The sequence below is a fragment of the Lissotriton helveticus genome, chromosome 1_1 (assembly GCF_964261635.1).
Source record: "Lissotriton helveticus chromosome 1_1, aLisHel1.1, whole genome shotgun sequence".
Classification (NCBI taxonomy): domain Eukaryota; kingdom Metazoa; phylum Chordata; class Amphibia; order Caudata; family Salamandridae; genus Lissotriton; species Lissotriton helveticus.
In genome coordinates this window covers 826,348,339-826,367,940 of record NC_136057.1, presented here as the reverse complement: position 1 = coordinate 826,367,940, position 19,602 = coordinate 826,348,339, and positions in this window count along the sequence as shown.

Sequence of the window (19,602 nt, the reverse complement as noted above, 5' to 3'; positions counted from 1 at the left end):
AAAAAAATTACTGGGGGCGGTTAGGGCAATCATGGTGTTCATACGCCAGGTTCAGTGCATTGATGCTCATGTTGCCACAAGCTAATAATCCACGACAGCGCATACATAAGTGTATCATGTTCCCAAAATTGGGCTGGATATTTGGCACAGTTTCCCGTGCCTCCTCTGGTGATAAAGAAACCGATGTTGCTGGTCTCGTCACAGGAGTTGGTCGAGGATTGTCCATCATATCCCTTAATTCCGCCCGGCTGTAATTTAAGGGATGTGTCCTCGTCATATGCCTATGCATGGTATGATTACCGTAGCTGTATTTTTTGTCCGTCCCTCTGGACAATTGTTCCTTGCATATGAGGCATGTTGCATACCTGGCATTGACCTTTTTTTGGCCACGAGGGATGGAAAAAAACTGCCAGATGAAACTGGGTTTCTTTCTTGAAACCCGGGGCAACTCTTCAAGAAATTGTGGTTGTTCTCCCTCCTCATCCATCTCTTCATCTTCCTCCTCAGTGTTGATAACCACCTGGGGAGGTGGTCCTCTCTTCCCATGAGGAGGTGGAGGTGGTGGTGGGGGTGCACCAGCTGAAGCAATCAGTGAAGCCATTTTCATACAATCAAAATAGGTCTTCCAAGAAGCAAAATAGGTCTTCCTCTCACAATAATGAAAGTCAGAGTGAGGAAAGAAGGAGTGGTTTTCATCATTTGGAAAAAACAATACTTCTCAACCAATGAAAAGTGTTATTTTTAGGTCACCTGACCTAGCCTTCCATAATTATGAAACTAAAAGTGAAATGAACCAATGAAAAGCTTTATTAACAAGTCACATGACCTCTAACTTTCATGTTACGCGCTGCGGAACGCTCCCCGGTTAGCTTCCGGTTCGCTGCGCTTCGCGCCTCGGTCCGCGCCCCGGGACACTTCCGGGTGCGCTAACGCAGTACGTCACAAGACGCATTTCGCGGCAACGCGATACGTCGCGCTTTCGCGCCGCGGATCGCTTCCGGGGAGTTGCGTTTCGCGCCTCGGTCCGCGCCCCGGGGCACTTCCGGGTGCGCTAACGCAGTACGTCATAAGACGCATTACGCGGCAACGCAATACCGTCACTATGTTGATTTGTTACCGGTTCGCGGACGGGATCGCGGAATCGAATTGAGCTAACTGGAAGCTTCCCGGTTAGCGGACCGGGAGCGAAACAAAAAAAATATTTTAAAAAAATTTATTAATAAACATATAAAATATCTTTTTGGATTTAAAGAATAATACATTTTACTTCTGTAGATATTAGCTTTTAAAAAACCAATGAAATTCACTGAAAAAACCATAGGTTATAGACCATATATAGTTAGAAATTAGCATTTACAAAACCTTGAAAATTCACTGAAAAAACCATAGGTTATAGACCATATATAGTTAGGAATTAGCATTTAAAAAACCTTATTTTACTCACACAAAACCATTGAAATTCCATATATAGTTAGTTGTACTAACTATATATCGCGCACCCGCAATCCACTGCTGATGATGTCACATATTACATCATTCATGACATGGTCAGTGACATCACTGATGACATCACTGATGACATCTCAAATGACATCACTGATGACATCACTGATGACATCTCAAATGACATCACTGATGACATCACTGATGAGATCTCAAATGACATCACTGATGACATCACTGATGACATCTCAAATGACATCGCTGATGACATCACTGATGACATCTCATTTGACATTACTGATGACATCACTGATGACATCATTCATGTGATAATACGATGAAGCTCTTCAGACTCTAATATAACCTTAGATACAGTAAGTGTAAACAGACACTCACAGACTGTCACTCATCCATAGAGTTACACACACACCTAGTCAGTCATGGAAAGAATCAATCACACATCCATTTTCTCAACTATACAGTTATACACACCTTACTTATTCAAAGATATACTAACACATATTTACTCTCTTATGCAATCCCTGATACAAGTTCACAATGATCCATACAGCCACTCACACATTCACTAGTTCTTATGCACAGTTATTTATATATGTCAACTCTCACATGTACTGTGTTTTACATATGTACTTACTTTTACATGCAGCACTGAGATATCCATTCACTCACCCATACACTCATGCACACAGTCAACCGCCCATACAGCTGTTTCCACATGCACTTTTGAACCCATACATCTAGTGAATCAACTGCTCACACATCTATGCACAGAGTCATACACCTCCCAGCCACCCATACACACTCTCAGTCTCCCATACAAATACGTAGGCAACCAATCAATAACGCATATAGTTAATCATATAGCTAATGATCAACACATGCAGCAGTTTATAGAACAACAAAGATAATGATGCACAAATTGAGACAGTTTAGTCACTAACCCATGCACTCAGTGAGACACATTTAACCACTCACTCATACAGTCAGTCATGCACCTAATAAATCCTTCATCCAGACATTTATACATCCACTAATTCTTAAATATGTAAGACATATTTTAACTTTACAGAATTATACAGTCACTGGATGACGTCATCAGTGATGTCATCAGTGATGTCATTTGAGATGTCATCAGTGATGTCATCAGTGATGTCACTGACCATGTCATGAATGATGTAATATGTGACATCATCAGCAGTGGATTGCGGGTGCGCGATATATAGTTAGTACAACTAACTATATATGGAATTTCAATGGTTTTGTGTGAGTAAAATAAGGTTTTTTAAATGCTAATTCCTAACTATATATGGTCTATAACCTATGGTTTTTTCAGTGAATATATATATATATATATATATATTACCTACTGGCGGTCGCCAGTAGGTAGTTATAGTTAGGACCTAGTTTCCATAGGAAATCCGCAACATTCTATTGGGAATAACTTTGGCGCCGGTGGACGAATTTTTGCGAATTTCTCAAAATAGATGGCCCGCTCCGCTCTGCTCCTTCCCTGAAAGTTTGGGGGCGATTCGTCAAGCGGGGGCCGAGATAAAAGGGGGTCCCAAAACGTGTTTTCTCCATGTTAATTTCCATAGGGCGGTTGGACTCACTTTTAGCCCGAACGGCTGAATGGATTCCCACCAAACTTGGCAAAATTGTAGGGACTGGTAGCCCGATGTGCCTTTGCTATGTCTCAAGATATGTGCTCCAGAGGATTTTGAGTAATTTAGGTTAAAAAAAAGAATATATATCTATATGTGCGCCCCAGTACGGGCACCGGGGAGCACACCCGGCGCGCTACGCGAGTACGCGAGCGGAAAGCTGATTGGCTCTCGGGTGTGTGTCAACATTCCAAACAGTCCGGAGCGGCTGCCATCTTGTGTCTCGGTAGGATCGAGACACAAGAGGTGGCAAAAAGAAAGGGGGAAATGACCATAAGGGGGCAGGGTAGACCCCCCCTGACCCCCTAGGTTTGATGTGGGGGCTATAAAAGGGCCCCACGTGGGAAAAAAAATCGTTTTTCACGGGGGGAGCGCCCGGTACGCGCACCGGGGAGCGTACCGGGGAGCGTACCATGGGTCTGCATGATTAAATAAATATATTTGAACCTTTCACAATCATGTCACCTGTGTTACCTCAGATTAGGAAGCAGATTGAGCTTCTTTCTTGTTGGTTTGTGTCATGTTTTTTGATAATGCTTGGTATCAACATTTGCAAGATAGAGGAATTGTATTTTGTGACATAGTAAGGTTTCAGTAGTGAAATTGAATCCTTGTACATAGGACCTGCGGTCTGCTTCTAAAATGTTATTTAAAAAACGATTTTGGGGCAAATGAATGGCTTTTACATTTTTGAGAAGGAATAAATAGTGTCTGCATGATTAAATAAATATATTTCAACCTTTCACAATCATGTCACCTGTGTTACCTCAGATTAGGAATTAGATTGAGCTTCTTTCTTGTTGGTTTGTGTCATGTTTTTTGATAAAGCTTGGTATCAACATTTGCAAGATAGAGGAATTGTATTTTGTAAAATAGTAATGTTTCACTAATGAAATTGAATGCTTGTACATAGGATCTGCACACTGTTTAATAAATGTTATTTAAAAAACGATTTTGGGGCAAATGAATGGCTTTTACATTTTTGAGAAGGAATAAATTCCCTCATGCTCACTCCTTTATTTAAAAAAAAAAGTTTTTGGGTGCGCGCCCCGGTACGCGTACCGGTGCACATACCCTGGAAAAAAAAGAATGACAGAGTTTTTAAAAAATGTAGTTTTTTTAAATAAATTGGAGGTAGTTCTAAAAATAACTGTTTTTTTAAATTCTTTTTGTTGTTTTATATTTTTTTATTGTTATTTTGAACATTTTTTACTTTTTTGGGCTTTTCTGAACAGTTTTATATTTTTTTTGTATTTTTTATGGGGAGAAACAAAAAACAGGGAATGGGAAACTGCTCAACAGGAGCAAAAAAACAAAACAAAATTAGGGCTGGAAACGGCAGCGATGGTTATCCAATGCTCGAACCATGAGCAGAACACTTTGTTCCCCATAGCAAAGTAACTTTTCGCAATATCTGCATTTAATAACGCCTTTATTAAAAGCAGGCTGGATGTTGGGAATCTGCTCTTGTGATTGCTCCCTCCCTGATGCAGTTTGTCCTCCGGTTGAAGTAGAGGCCCCATCACTGGGAGCCTCTCGTGCCAGAGCCCTGACACTTTCCCTGGCAAAATTCTGGGGGTGCCTCCTCTCCACATGGCGAATCATTGTGGAGTTACCAAATGAATATTTCTTAGTGGGGTCACCCCATGACAGGACAGTGTGACAAATCCTGCACTCCACTTTTGGAGCATTTACTTTCTTCTGGTCATCAGGAATAGAAAAAAACTTCCAAATAAAGTGTTCTTTTATTTTCGGCTGAGGAGCCTCTTCATCAAGAAATTCATTGGAGTCATCTTCACCCCTGGATGGTCTGGCAGCCATGATAATCCAAGATTTTATTCCCATAAAGATCCGACAGCAAAAAGGCAGGTCTTGCAGTCACAAAAGTGAAAGAAGAAGTGAAGGAAATGGGTGGGGATTTCATTATTTGTTAAAAAAACTGTTAGGCACCAATAAAAAGAGTTATTTTAAGGTCACATGACTTGATGCGCTTACGCTGCGCGCACCGGAGCGCTTCAGGGGGCGCTCATGTGGCGCGAACGTAGGCGCTTCCGGGTGCGCTTACGCTGTGCGTCATAACACGCATCTCGCGGCTACTCGATACGTCACGATGATGTTTTTGTTCGCGGCAATAGCGTTAACGGGACGCTCACCGGTACGCGCACCAGGGCGCGCCGCAAGACTGCGATTACCGGTGAGCGCACCGGTACGCGCACCGGGAGCGCTCCAGGGCAAAGAAATAAATATATATATATATATAAAAAATAGTATTACATAAATATACAATATAGGATTCATTATAAAATAGAAATTAGCTATTAAAAAACCTATGAAATTCACTGAAAAAACCATAGGTTTCACACCAGTTATAGTTAGGAACTAGCATTTAAAAAACCTTTTAAATTCACTGAAAAAACCATAGGTTTTACACCAGTTATAGTTAGCTGGAAATTTTACTCGCATAAAACCATTGAAATTTCCACGTTATAGTTAGTTGGACTCACTATAACTTGCGCGTGCAATGCACTGCTGATGACGTCACATATTACATCACTCATGACATGGTCAGTGACATCACTCATGACATCACTGATGACACCATCCTTGTGACAGAGTGTCAGACCTCCTTTCACTGTAATGTAACCATTGAAACACATATTCAAAAATAGAAACTAAAATTTTCAAAAAAATGGAGATACCCATACCAGTTACAACAACCAATTCAATAATTCCCCATCTATATTCACATCCACGCATTCACCAACAGTTCTATATAGTCACTCATACATATACTCACTCATCATATGTAGTGATACACCTATACATCCTCTTACACACCGACAGTCATCCCAAAGATACTCTCACACATACTCACACATGTAAATAAACTATTGAACATCCATTTATTTGCATATACAGCTATACACACCCTACCACTTTACTTCTAAGGAAACTTACACATACTTACTCTTTTAAACAATCACTTATAGAAACCCATACTAATTTAAACAGGAACTCCTACAATCCCTCACTCTCACATATACTCACGTATATACATCAATATTCACATATACTAGTTTAAAACATATGTAGTTACTGATAAAGACACTAGTGAGACAGTCATTCACTCACTAACACACACATATACACACTCATCCACCCATACAGTCCTGCACATATGCTGTCTTCAAAACACATACAAAGAGAGAGTCAGTCATTCATGCATGTATGTGCTGAGTAATACCCCCACCAAACCATACAAACACTCATACTGATACTAAGAAAAACATCTAATAGCCCATACACATACACATGTAGCTACTCACCAACCCATGCAGCCACTTATACACAAAGTGAAACACTAATACATATATTTAAATATTTAAACATTACTCTCTAATATATGTGTTCACTAAGATACACTTAATAAACCAGTTAACCAATCAATTTTTAAACAAAAATACATCCATGTAAACACTTATTTAAACATTTATTCTTCCATCAACTTTTACATATACATATATAACACATATTTATTTTTCAGAAAGACACACATTCACTGGATGGTGCCATCAGTAATGTCATGAGTGATGTCACTGACCATGTCAAGAGTGATGTAATATGTGACGTCATCAGCAGTGCATTACACGCGCAAGTTATAGTGAGTCCAACTAACTATAACGTGGGAATCTCAATGGTTTTATGCGAGTAAAATTTCCAGCTAACTATAACTGGTGTGAAACCTATGGTTTTTTCAGTGAATTTAATAGGTTTTTTAAATGCTAATTTCATTACAAGACAAGGAGGCTACATTATGCATTAATCCTTTAATGCCACTCACAACAGCCGCTTACATCACAAAGGAATAACAAGAATTAGATGACATCACGCCAACAATATAAGCCATGAGCAGAAGTAGAGCTGCCTCTTTTAAATGCGGCTCACAACAGATAAGTAACTCCTCTTCAATCCTTACTGCTGTTTAATCCAGTTTACCTTTTGTATTCTCATATGGTGCCTATATTTTGATATAATGTGCTTATATTTTAATTCTGTGCTTTATTGTTGAACATGCTTATTTGTTTTTCACAACTATGGCACCTTTCAACCTGAATTTGCGGTGTGACCCCCCACCCCTCCCTCGATCGCTGTGACTCCCTGTGATCTCCCTTCCCACCCTCTCTCGACTTCCAATTTACGGTTGTCGATCCCTTACCCCTCGTAGTAGGTTTTTCCTTGTTACAGTGCGCGTCGCGCCCTCTTTTCCTTTCCTGCGCGTCGCGCACACTCTCCTACCTCTTCTCCCTTCTGAGGCTCTCCCTGTTCTCTCTCCGAACTGTTCCCCGTGTTTCTGGCGGCATACCGCCTCTCAACTCGTTAAGCCCGCGAGGCCCGCCTTCGCTCCTCGTACAATCTCAATACCGAGGAATGGCCCTTGGCAACAGCAACGCTACGCTGTGTATCTGCCAGGGTCCATTTCTCGGTCTCAATTCTGCAGCTCGAGCGCATCGGTTGCCGTTTCAAGGCTTTACCGACTGCGCTCCTACCTTCCAGCTGTTCCCTGCCTCGAAACTCGATAATAGTTTAGCTTAGGTTTAAACCTCAAGTCATCAAACCTGGTAAATAGCTTAGCTTAGGTTTAAAACTATCATTAATTATAATACCCGACTTAGTTAGTTTAATTTAGGTCCTTAATAAAAAATATATATATAAAAAAAAAGAGAACAGGTGATTTATTTCCCAACTCCTCTTAAATCCATAACCAAACTACCATAACCCTCAAGCTTTCCCCCACTCTAATAATAATCTTATCCATTCCTCCCCCTCGTCAAAGGACGCGATCCTTGACCCTCTTGGTGGGGAAATGATCTCCCCGAAAAACATCTCCCACCCTAACAGTAAAAGGTGGTACCCTCATGATCATGTAGCTAAATTTGTCACCAAATGGCTGAGGAACTCTCTTGAAAGAGAATCACGTAACACCATGAGGTCGGAGTGCCCTCGTCCATTCATAGAGGGTAAAGTCTGTCAAACACCCAACCTTGACCCCGACCTGATTAAGTTCTTGTTTAAATTAGGCAAGGATCCAAGAAAAGGCCTGGAAAGGGCCCTTAAAGCCTGTCAAGATCATCTTCTTGACCTCCTAGGCCCCCTTACTAGGATCCTCGACCTCGCTGAGGAATCTCATATTTCCAACACACTCTTAGATATTAACCTAATTAAAGGTTGGAGTCAGAGAGCCATAGTACTCCTTGGGAATGCTAACTCCTCACTTAATATCGAAAGGAGGAAATCCGTGCTCATTAGAATCAACCTGAAACTAGGGGATCTTGCTGAGAAAGAGCCATCATCTAAACCTAATGGCCTCCTCTTCGGAGAGGATATGACCAGAACCCTTGGCAAATACGTGGCAACATTTACAGCTTTGGATAAAGCCCAAAACAATATGAAACGTGTTTTCGGTCAGGCCGGTGGAAGAGGCTGTTCTTCCGGCCGAGGGAATTTCAGGCCATTCACTTACGGAAGAGGAAGAGGTTCATCCGCTAGAGGTAGAGGCTTCTATCCCTCCAACACCAGACAGTACTTTCCACAGAGAGGAAAAGGTTCACGCGGAAGAGGCTTCCCCGCTCGTGGTGCTTCCAACAACACCACCTCAAGTAAGTGCCTTTCTTTCTTCTTCCCCTCCAAATGTCGGGGGCAGACTCAAACATTTCTTTCACATTTGGGAATCTCTGACTCAAGACCCTTGGGTTCTCGAAACAGTTCAGGGTTTCAAAATAGACTTCACAGGGATTCCTTTCCAATCTACCACTCCCCATCCTCTAATTCTTTCTTCAGAACATTTAGAGATCGTCAAAGAAGAGGTTTCTTCTATGATAAAGAAGGGCGCAATCATAGAGGTTCCTTGGTCTCAAAAGAAATTTGTAAGCACCCTTTTCTTAGTCGAAAAGAAAGACAAGGGTTGGCGCCCAGTAACAAATCTTTGGGAGGTAAACAAGTACCTCGTCTACCATCATTTCAAGATGGAAGGCATCCATTTACTCAGGGACCTTCTTCTCAAAGGAGATTGGCAAGTCAAATTAGACTTAAAAGATGCCTATTTTACGATTTCCATGGCAATAGAACATCAACCTTTCCTCCAATTCATTTGGGACAATCCCCTTTTTCAATTTCAGGCCCTCCCTTCCGGTCTTTCATCCGCCCCTTGGTGTTTTACCAAAATCATGAGAACGATAGTCTCCATCCTAAGAGCCAGGGGTATTCGTCTCATCATCTATTTAGACGATATTCTGATAATGTCCCAATCTCATTCACAGATCCTAGAAGATCTACAAACCTCCATGAACCTCATAGAGAACCTTGGGTTCATTATAAACAGGGAAAAATCCATCCTTTTACCCTCCCAATCTCTGGAGTTCCTTGGCTTCACTGTGGACACGTCCAGGGGCCTCCTTCTACTTCCCAAAAAAAAGATTGCCAAAATTCGGAAAGAGATCAGATTTGTCCTCAAACATCAGTCTCTCTCCCTCAGAGAATTGGCCAGACTTCTTGGTCTTCTTTCTTCCTCGATCCAAGCTATCTTCCCTGGTCCCCTGAACTACCGTGCTCTCCAGAGAGTGAAAGCCAAAGCCCTCAGATCCGGACTTTGGTACGGAGACCAAGTTTCTCTGGACGTACAAGCCAGACTGGAAATTTCTTGGTGGCTGGACAATTTGGACGCCTGGAACGGTAGAGCTATCTTTGGTTCAACTCCTGGCTTCGTTCTAGAGTCAGACGCCAGCCTTCATGGCTGGGGCGCTCGTCTCCTCGACCAGGACACTGGTGGTGTTTGGACCCCTTCGGAGTCTTCCCACTATATACATTTCATGGAAATGACGGCCGGACTCTATGCTCTGATGAGCTTCAAACAATCTCTCCAGGGCAGATCCGTTCTCCTGAAAATGGACAACGTTTCCGTAGTCTCATATATCAACCGTCTCGGCGGTACGAAATCTGCCGACCTATCAGATCTGGCCAAGAAACTCTGGATGTTCTGTCTAGAACACAAGATCTCCCTGAGGGCAGAGTACCTCCCCGGGAAATCCAATTTCTCAGCGGATTGGAACTCGAGATTCCTAGTAGATTTCAACGACTGGAAACTGAATTCCACCATTTTCAATTCTCTGAGCCGCTTATTGGGTCCTTTCGATGTGGACCTTTTTGCAAGCCGTTTGTCTTTCCAACTTCCACAATATTTCAGCTGGATGCCAGACCCGGGTGCTCTCGCCGTCAACGCTTTCCTCCAACATTGGGCTCCTCTCCGCCCCTATGCCTTTCCCCCCTTTGCTATGATCCAGAGGGTCCTGCAGAAAGTGAGACAGGAACAGTGCTCCCTGATCCTAATAACCCCTTTCTGGCCATCTCAAGCATGGTTCCCCACTGCTCTGGAACTTTCTTACGACGTTCCCCTCCTGATCCCGGCTTCCCAATGTCTCCTCCTAAACGCAGATGGAGAAGATCACCACCTGGTTCTTTCAGGGAACCTGAACCTTCTTGCCTGGAAAGTGTCAGGCAATCGAACCAATTGTCTGGACTTTCGTCATCTGCTCTCACACTCCTCGGAGAATCTTGGGCACCTGGAACACACTACAGATATAATAACATCTGGAAAAAATGGTCTAGTTGGTGCTTGGAAAGGGACTTGGATCCCGTGGAAGCTCCTATCGTTAATATAGTCAATTTCCTAGTGGAACTTTTCGACTGAGGACTCTCCTATAGATCTATTAACTGTTATAGGTCTGCCATTTCCGCAGGTCATTCTATTGTCAACGGTAAGACGGTAGGTAAGAATGTTATTATTTGTAGAATCCTTAAAAGTATCAGACTTAAAAGACCCCCCAGGCCTAAATATCAATCTGTTTGGGATGTTAAACTATTGCTTGACCTTTTTTGTTCCTGGCCTGAAAACTCCCTTCTTAACAGAAAATGTCTCTCAATTAAACTTGCCTCTCTCTTATGTCTGGTTTCTTGTCGTAGAGTATCTGACGTTAAGGCCTTAGATATCTCTTATAGAAGTTATGACATGTTTGGTGTTAAATTTGAAATCCACAGAAGAACTAAGACTATGTCTGATTTCATTTTTTATCCTCGTTTTGATTCCTGCAAAAAACTGTGTGTAGTTGATTGCATGAAAGAATATGACTCAAGAATGATTGACCTTCGTCCACACAATGCAAATCAACTTCTTGTCTCCTATGTCAAACCATTTAAACCCATTTCATCCTGCTCTATTGCTAGATGGGTTAAGTTGGCCATGAACCTTGCTGGTATTGACCTTTCTAAATTTCAAGCTCATTCTCTAAGAAGTGCTATGTCTAGCAAATCCTTTTGGTCTGGTGGTAAGTTGGATGTTATCCTTAAATGTGCAGACTGGTCTAATGCTTCTACCTTTGCGCATTTTTATTGCAAACCTATTGAACATGTTTCTGATGCTGTTATTCAGGGCTACCAACATGCATAATGTAGCCTCCTTGTCTTGTAATGAAATTGCGATTCTCCTATTAACATGACCAGAGAATCTGGATTTCATTAAAGACACGGAGGCTAACATTATCCCCCCTTCCCTCCCTTGTATGGAGGATATTTTGGATATTTTTTCAATTAGAGTTTAACAACATTTAAAGTTTTGATGTACATTCAATTTTCTAATTCATGTTTTCTTACATCCAATGCTATTGTTAACTTTCTGACTTCTTCCCGTTTGTCAACGGTTCAAATTTCTGATGTTGTTCATTTTATTTTCAGATAATTCAAGTTAATGGATCTCTACAGTTTTTACTTCACTTCCTTCCATGGTTTTCTCCTTCCTCGTACCAAGTTGCAGCTCCCTTGAACTTCTCATCGTTCATTCGCATTTAAAAGAGGCAGCTCTACTTCTGCTCATGGCTTATATTGTTGGCGTGATGTAATCTAATTCTTGTTATTCCTTTGTGATGTAAGCGGCTGTTGTGAGTGGCATTAAAGGATTAATGCATAATTTTAGCCTCCGTGTCTTTAATGAAATCCAGATCCTCTGGTCATGTTAATAGGAGAATCGCAATTCCTAACTATAACTGGTGTGAAACCTATGGTTTTTTCAGTGAATATATATATATATATATATTATATTCACTTAAATATTATATTCACTTAAAAACATAGGTTTCAGAGGTGTTATAGTTAGTAATTAGCATCAAAAAAATCTGAGAAACTCACTGAAAAAAATAGAGGTTTTAGGGACATTATAGTTAGTTGGGCATTTCACTCGTACAAAACCATAGAAATTAGTCCATTATAGTTAATTGAGCTAACTATAATTTGCGACCCCGAAACGCACTGCTGATAATCTCACATATTAAATCACTCATGACATGGTCAGTAACATCACTGATGACATCCTCCAGAGACTGGGTGATTTTTAAAAAGTTTAAGAATGTTATATGTAGATACATAAAGGTGTATTGAAGAATAAGTGGGTGTATGAGTGTTTGAATGGATGATTTAGTGGATGTGTGACTGACTGTATAAGTGGGTGATTAAATGCATCTTAGTGAATGCATGGGTGAATGACTAATCTATGTGAATGTCTGTACCAGTCTGTCAGTTGGTGTGTAAGTTGCTGAATGGGTTGGTGAGTAGCTACATGAGTGTCTATATGGGTTAATGATTGGTTGTCTGAGTACGGAGAGGGTTGGTGGGGGGTGGTAGACACGGGCATGCAGCATGGATCATTATCCGCAAAAGAAAACATTCCCTGAAGAAAAAATACATTTTAAGTGCCCCTGAGAGACTTCTAACACCAGCTCTTTTCATTCACAGTTGAATTTATAAAGGCCAGCTTCGGGGTGGAAACACAGCAGTAAAAGAGCAAAGAAACCTACAAAATCGAAAGCAGTTCAGTATCTGCTGCTCACTGCTGTACACAGAGGAGCCACCAGGCGACCAACACTCCCCCCACTCTTCCACCTGCCTGAGTGTCTGTGTGGGAGGGTGGGGGGTGTAACTCCCTGCATGGATATGTGAACAGGTGATTTAGTGGGTGTATGGGTTCATGAGTGTGTCTGCCAGGGGCTGTATCGGTGAGTGAGTGTGTGTATGGCTGTGTCGGTGAGTAAATGGATGTCTCAGTGGTATATGTGTGAGTGACTACATATGTCAAAGGCAGTATATGTGAGCGTTGGAGTATATAAACTAACTATATGTGAGAGTGAGTGATTGTGAGAGTAGCTGTATGCATGAGTGTGTGCTTGTGTCGGTGATTGTAGAAGAATGTAAGTATTTGTTAGAATCTGTATGAGTAAGTGAGGTGGTGTGTGTATAACTGTATAAGTGAGTAAAAGGCAGTGTTATTGATTCTTTGGGTGAATGACTAGGTGTGTGAGTAACTCTATGGGTGAGTGACAGTATGTGAGTGTCTGTGTGGGTATATGAGTGCATATGTCAGAGGCTGTATTGATGAGTGACTGCGTATATGAGTGTCTGTATCGGTGAGTGAGTGGATGTGTGGAGACCAATGAATCAGTGAGTGGGTAGGTACTAACTGGTATCGGTGTGTCTATGGTTTCGAGAATGGTAGTCTGCATTTTAGAGTGGATGTATTAAAGGTTATATTAGGGTATGAGCAGGTACATTAGATATTAACCGGATGATATAATCAATGATTTCATCAGTGATGTCACGGTCCTGGTCATGAGTGATGTAATATGTGACGTCATTAGCAGTGCATTGCGGGGTTGCAAGTTATAGTTAGCTCAACTAACTATAGTGGACGAATTTCTCTGGTTTTGTACGAGTGAAATGTACAACTAGCTATAATGTCCCTGAAACCTATGTTTTTTTCTGCTAATTTCTAAGGTTTTTTAAAATGCTAATTACTAACTGTAACGTACCTGAAACCTATGCTGTTTTCGGTGAATAATGTTTATGTATATTTTTTAATATACAGCTGTGATGAAGGCCTAAGGGACAAAACACGTTGGCTGGGCTGATTTGTAATTTATATGATCAAAAATTCAATAAAGTTGGACTTAAATACACTTACAAGACTCCAGAGGAATGGAATGTACTTGTGCCATCCTTATGGATGTATAAGGACACAGTGACATATGGAACGTTTCCTAAAGCTCTTAATTTTGTAAAATTTCTCATCCATTATATGCTCATTTTCAGTTGTTTTGCTTGTTATTGGATTGACCGTGGCTTATAAGCAGTGGGGTCATGAAAAACTGAGCGTAGTGAAGACAGAATAGCAAAACATTACATTTATTCGACATCGAATGACCCGCACTGCTGTTGTATAGTCTTAGGAAATAGGTATCTATTTGTCTTTCCTTATGTTAAGGCTTTGTTTTACCTCTTCATTTTTCTGTAGGTTTTAAATACGGCAAACTTGACTGAAGGGCGAGTGCTTTATATGAGCACTGGTTACATTACACAAGCATTGTTTATAGGAACAGGGAGATTAAGTGATGTGCCCAGAATCACAGGGTGTAGAGTCCGCACGGAGAGGGTTGGTGGGGGGTGGTAGACACGGGCATACAGCAGATCATTATCCGCAAAAGAAAACATTCCATGAAGAAAAAATACATTTTAAGTGCCCCTGAGAGACTTCTAGCACCAGCTCTTTTCATTCACAGTTGAATTTATAAAGGCCAGCTTCGGGGTGGAAACACAGCAGTAACAGAGCAAAGAAACCTACAAAATCGAAAGCAGTTCACTATCTGCTGCTCACTGCTGTACACAGAGGAGCCACCAGACGACCAACACTCCCCCCACTCTTCCACCTGCCTGAGAGAGAACCTGGCAAAACTCCCTAAAGAGGCCTCAAGTAAAAGAAATAAAATTAAAATCATAAAGCCCAACGGAAGCAAACAGCTCTCGGCAAGAGGGTTGCAGGAGCGCATTGCTCTTCCACTAGAAACTTCTACTAGTCTCACAGGTAGAACACGAACGAGGGTGGGTGGGGGGAGTGGGATGGGTGTTTGAGAGTGGGAGGGTAGAGGAGTTTATGACACAGTGGGTGGGTGGTGGGGGACAAGAAGTGGACTCGGCAGAGGGGAAAACAAAACACTCATATGGAGTGCTGGAACACGTAAAAACGTAGCTCCAAAAATTGGAGAAGCGGATGGGCACGAGAACTAAGTCCATGCTCCAGGGCAGGGTAAAACACAAGGAGAGGGCATGCCTCCACAATCTGGAACAAAGGAAATGAGTGACAAAGCAGCAACCCAATGAAAATGAGTGGGCGGGCTGTAAGTCCACTGTCTGTAAACAAAATGTCTTGAAGAGACCTAAAAAGTGTTCTGCCAGACTGAGCATCACCGACAGCTCTGTTGAGGCGTGTGTTATGACGTGTTGTCATATTCATTCTCTTCCATGTTCTGGCCTTCCCCTGTGGTGATGTTCTAGAATGTTGATCTATCCCTGGGAGGATGGAGTGGAGGTAATTTACGATTAGAAGGCCGAGCAGTGGAGTTATTTTTGTGCACTCAAACACTGTTACATGCTCCCTTTTGTACCTGTGGTGTCTTCCAGGGTATCTGACTCCTTCCACTGTCTCATTACAATATTAGCAACAACAGTGAGATTTAAACCCTTGTGTGTAAAGTACCACGGATGAGATTCTGTGTGACCACAGACCTCCACTAATAAAACTGGGTGTGTCCTTTTGGGTCTGCAGAGTCTGTCTGTCTCTCTGGCTTCCCTTTTCTCATTACAACGAGGCACAAGTGGTCCAAGTGTGTCTGATACAAGTTAGGGCTCTAGTGCACTACTTGAGCTGTGTATCGGGTAATAATGTCTAATCAAAGTATCCGACAGGGAAAAGCTGGCAGGAGTCCAGGACTTAGGCGTCAAAACCAATATGAAAAATACTGGTTGTCACACCAAGGTGTTGTGCCTATGGCTAGCTGTCCTCGTTCAACTAGCCTAGCACAGGAGGCAACAAATTCTGGGGTGAAAATTACGCCACTTTAATGTCATTAATGAATATCTAAGAAGGCAGCTTTCAGCTATTTACCAGCAATAGACAAGGTCACAGTGATAACCCTTTTACTCACACTTGACCTGTACACCCAGGGGGCAGACACTGGGGCTCACCAATGAAGGGAAGAAGAGGGGTGCAGTATTACCATGACAAGTGCACTTGGGACCGAGTGGACCAATACTAACCCAGTGCACATCATTACGATGGACCCTCTGCAGAGATTGGGGTTCACCAACGAAGAACGGAAGAGGGACTAAGCACAGCCATTACTATCCCAAATGGGACTGAGTAGACCAATACTAACCCAGTGCAGATCTTTACAGTGAACCTTCTGCATAGACAGGGGCTCATCAACGAAGAGCGTAAGAGGGGTGCAGTTTTACTCTGACAAGTCCACATGGAATTGAGATGTACAATACTAACTTGCTGAGAGTCATTACAATGATCCCTCCCTGCAGAAGTCTCTGCCCCCTGATGCTAAGGCCTGCTGCATTCTGCAGACTGATTGGGTGTAGCTTCCAAAATCTGTGAGAGCGACCAATCTCATGTAATACATCACCTCCTTCTGCCCACATCCCTTCCAAGGCACGGTGGCAACCTTAGGCACTCATGGCAATGAAGTGGGTCCTACTGCTGTGGCCCCAGGGGAATCCACTGAACCCTGCTGTACTGTGAGAGGGGTCCTGCCTGGGTGCCACTCTGCCCATCGATAGCAATAGTGACCACCCTGCTCAGTGGATTGGAGGCCATGTGCTCCCCATGGCCACTCTCGCATAGGGGAGGCACTATGCCTGCCTTACTTCTAGGCACGTTTGTCCTTCATGGACTTTATAATAGACACACGTGGCCCTATTGGAAGAAGCTTCAGGTCCTGCTCCAAAGGGATCAGTCCGGTTTGGAATGCCTTGCTACATCCTGCAGTGCCTTGAAACATTCACGGGTGATTGGCAGCGCTTTATAAATGTCCAATTGATTGATCCTTTCAAACTGGGAACACAAGCAACCCAGAGTAGTTGTAGACTGTTGGGACTTGTCAGCAAGGAGCAGCTTGCGACCTTGTGGCTGCATTACAGAAATGTGGCACTTGTGGAAAAGTAAGACAAAACTACAGCAAATGATACACCATTTTCCCACTTGTGCAATAGATAATAACACAGCCAGCCATAAGTAGCAACACTACGGTAAAAGACGTGCATGTCGTGTAATCACTGTAATCACATAATCCTAAATTGAAAATACATACTTTGTCCCCCTTTAAAATGTGAAAGACGGAACTATGTGTGAAGCCAAATAATACTTCCCAGTACAAAAATATGTGCAAGACCAGCCTGGTTACTTTTTTCAATGGGTAAATTGATGAAGATGTATTTGTTAAACTGGTGCTATTTTGTAATTGTATTTATTTAGTGCTTACTACCTCTGACGAGGCTTACTCCGGAACCCATAGTGATTAGATATGGATTAGTATAGGGAAATCTAAATTGTTAATTTGAGTGGGTAAACAGGTTAGTCTGTTAGTTTGACTGAATAGGATAACGGAGGGATAGAGGAAGGAAGAGTCTAGAAAGCTTTATTTGGGAGATCAGAATAGCAAGATGAGACTTGGGATGAGTCGTATAAACAAAATGTGCCATTTGTGCGTTCAGAATCGGTATCCTTGTGTATTTTTTGGCTTGTAAATCTATCTCTTGTATGGACTGGAGTAAATATTGCTTACTACATTCCATATTACCAGTCTGTGCAGAGGCGTCCGAACTCAATGTGCGAGATACGAAAACCTTTTTGTACTATATGTTGATGTCAGGTATGTGTTCAGTACACAGTCACACCGAATTTTTCTGTGACACTTAAAAAAGAAGTGTCTATTACTACCCAGCGCCAACCATTTTATCAAACTTAGTATAACAAAAAGTTGAGTTCATTCCTACAGGTATTCAGATGTTTGCCTTACAGGTTATTGTAGTTGGTGCATAAGACAAGGCTCCTTTTTATCACGACTGAACCACACACCGTGTGAGCTACAAAGACCTCTAACGAACTCACGGGTCCACTCAATGGAAATCTGGGGGTTCACGTTATGGACAATGCTCTGCAGCAGGCACATTCACCCCCTAAGCTGCTTTACGCTGATTGAAGACAGGGCCGCGAGCTTACACAGTGTGCTGCTGCACGTGCACTGATTAACTGGTGACCCAGAGACCTCCTGGATACGCGTGATCTGGACAGCAGCAGTTTAAGGTGTCTTACAATAATTGGTGTTTAAAAGGACGTCAATACACATCATATTATTTGGGAGTAGCATTTCCCCCCTCCACCGGCACCCATCCAACCAAGCGGATGTACCGCTCCTGGAGTTCTAGGAGAGACCAGTTGCCCCTCCCCCTGGGAGACCCCATTCAAGAATGGTGACGCCCCCTAAGGACCTTAAATTGACTGCTCACGATCATGACCTTACCCCCTGACCAAAGACTATCAATAAATACGACATTTATGAAACCTGCAAATGGGAAAAAAGGAGTTTACACAAAACAAGTACCGTACAACAACGAGCATAACTTGCTTACTACCGCCTGTAAACGGGAAAAAAGGCCTAAGGAAAAAACTCACTTCAACACAGTTACTGTAAAAAACGACCCTAAAATTGGTCCACAACATCTAACACACATTCACAAGGGACTGCTTCAGGGGCTGGGGGCTGGGGGCTGGGCAAATTACCCTGCACCTTGAAGAGGCGATGGGTAAGCCTGGGGAGCGCGGGAACAAGAGGGTGCCTCCCTCGCTCCCCGGCCTTTTAACCCTTCTGGGGGCAGACCAGTTACAACTGGTCTGCCCCCTTTGGGTCCCCCCTTTGACCCGGAAGCAATTAGATTGCTTCTAGGTCAACGCAGGAGCCAGCACCAATCGGTGATGGGGCGCGCCCGCCACATCATCAAGACGCGGCGGAGGGGCACGCCCCACCACCGAGAGTGCAGGGCAAGGAGGGGGTCAGTGCCCTGCCATACGTGCGGGGGGCCGAGCAGCCCCCCTTTCCTTATGGTCAAGGACACCGACCATCCCCCCTCCCGCCTTGGGCATCACCGCAAGTTAAACAATGAAAGCAATTTAGACATGAGAGGAGTTTCTTTGGAAGGCGGGGGGTCTCGCGACCCCCAGCCATATTTATTAAAACATGAAAACACATTGAAATTGAAATAAACACTATTTACACAAGCATTTATGCAGAAAGATCTTGACATTAGATAACAATGAATGTAGGCAGGTATCAAAGGGCTAACCTTAACAAATGTCTAATACAGCGGGTTTCCTAACCAAATCTAACATCCTAATTATGACTTTTTCTGCATATCCTAGTTATAGGCCTACGGCTAGGTCGCTAACCGGTGTCAAATCCTTATTAACCATCTACGCCCTCAGGTATGAGTGCGCATGTGCAGAGGGCCCGTTTACCGAGAGGGTACTTCCCCCCCTCCCGGT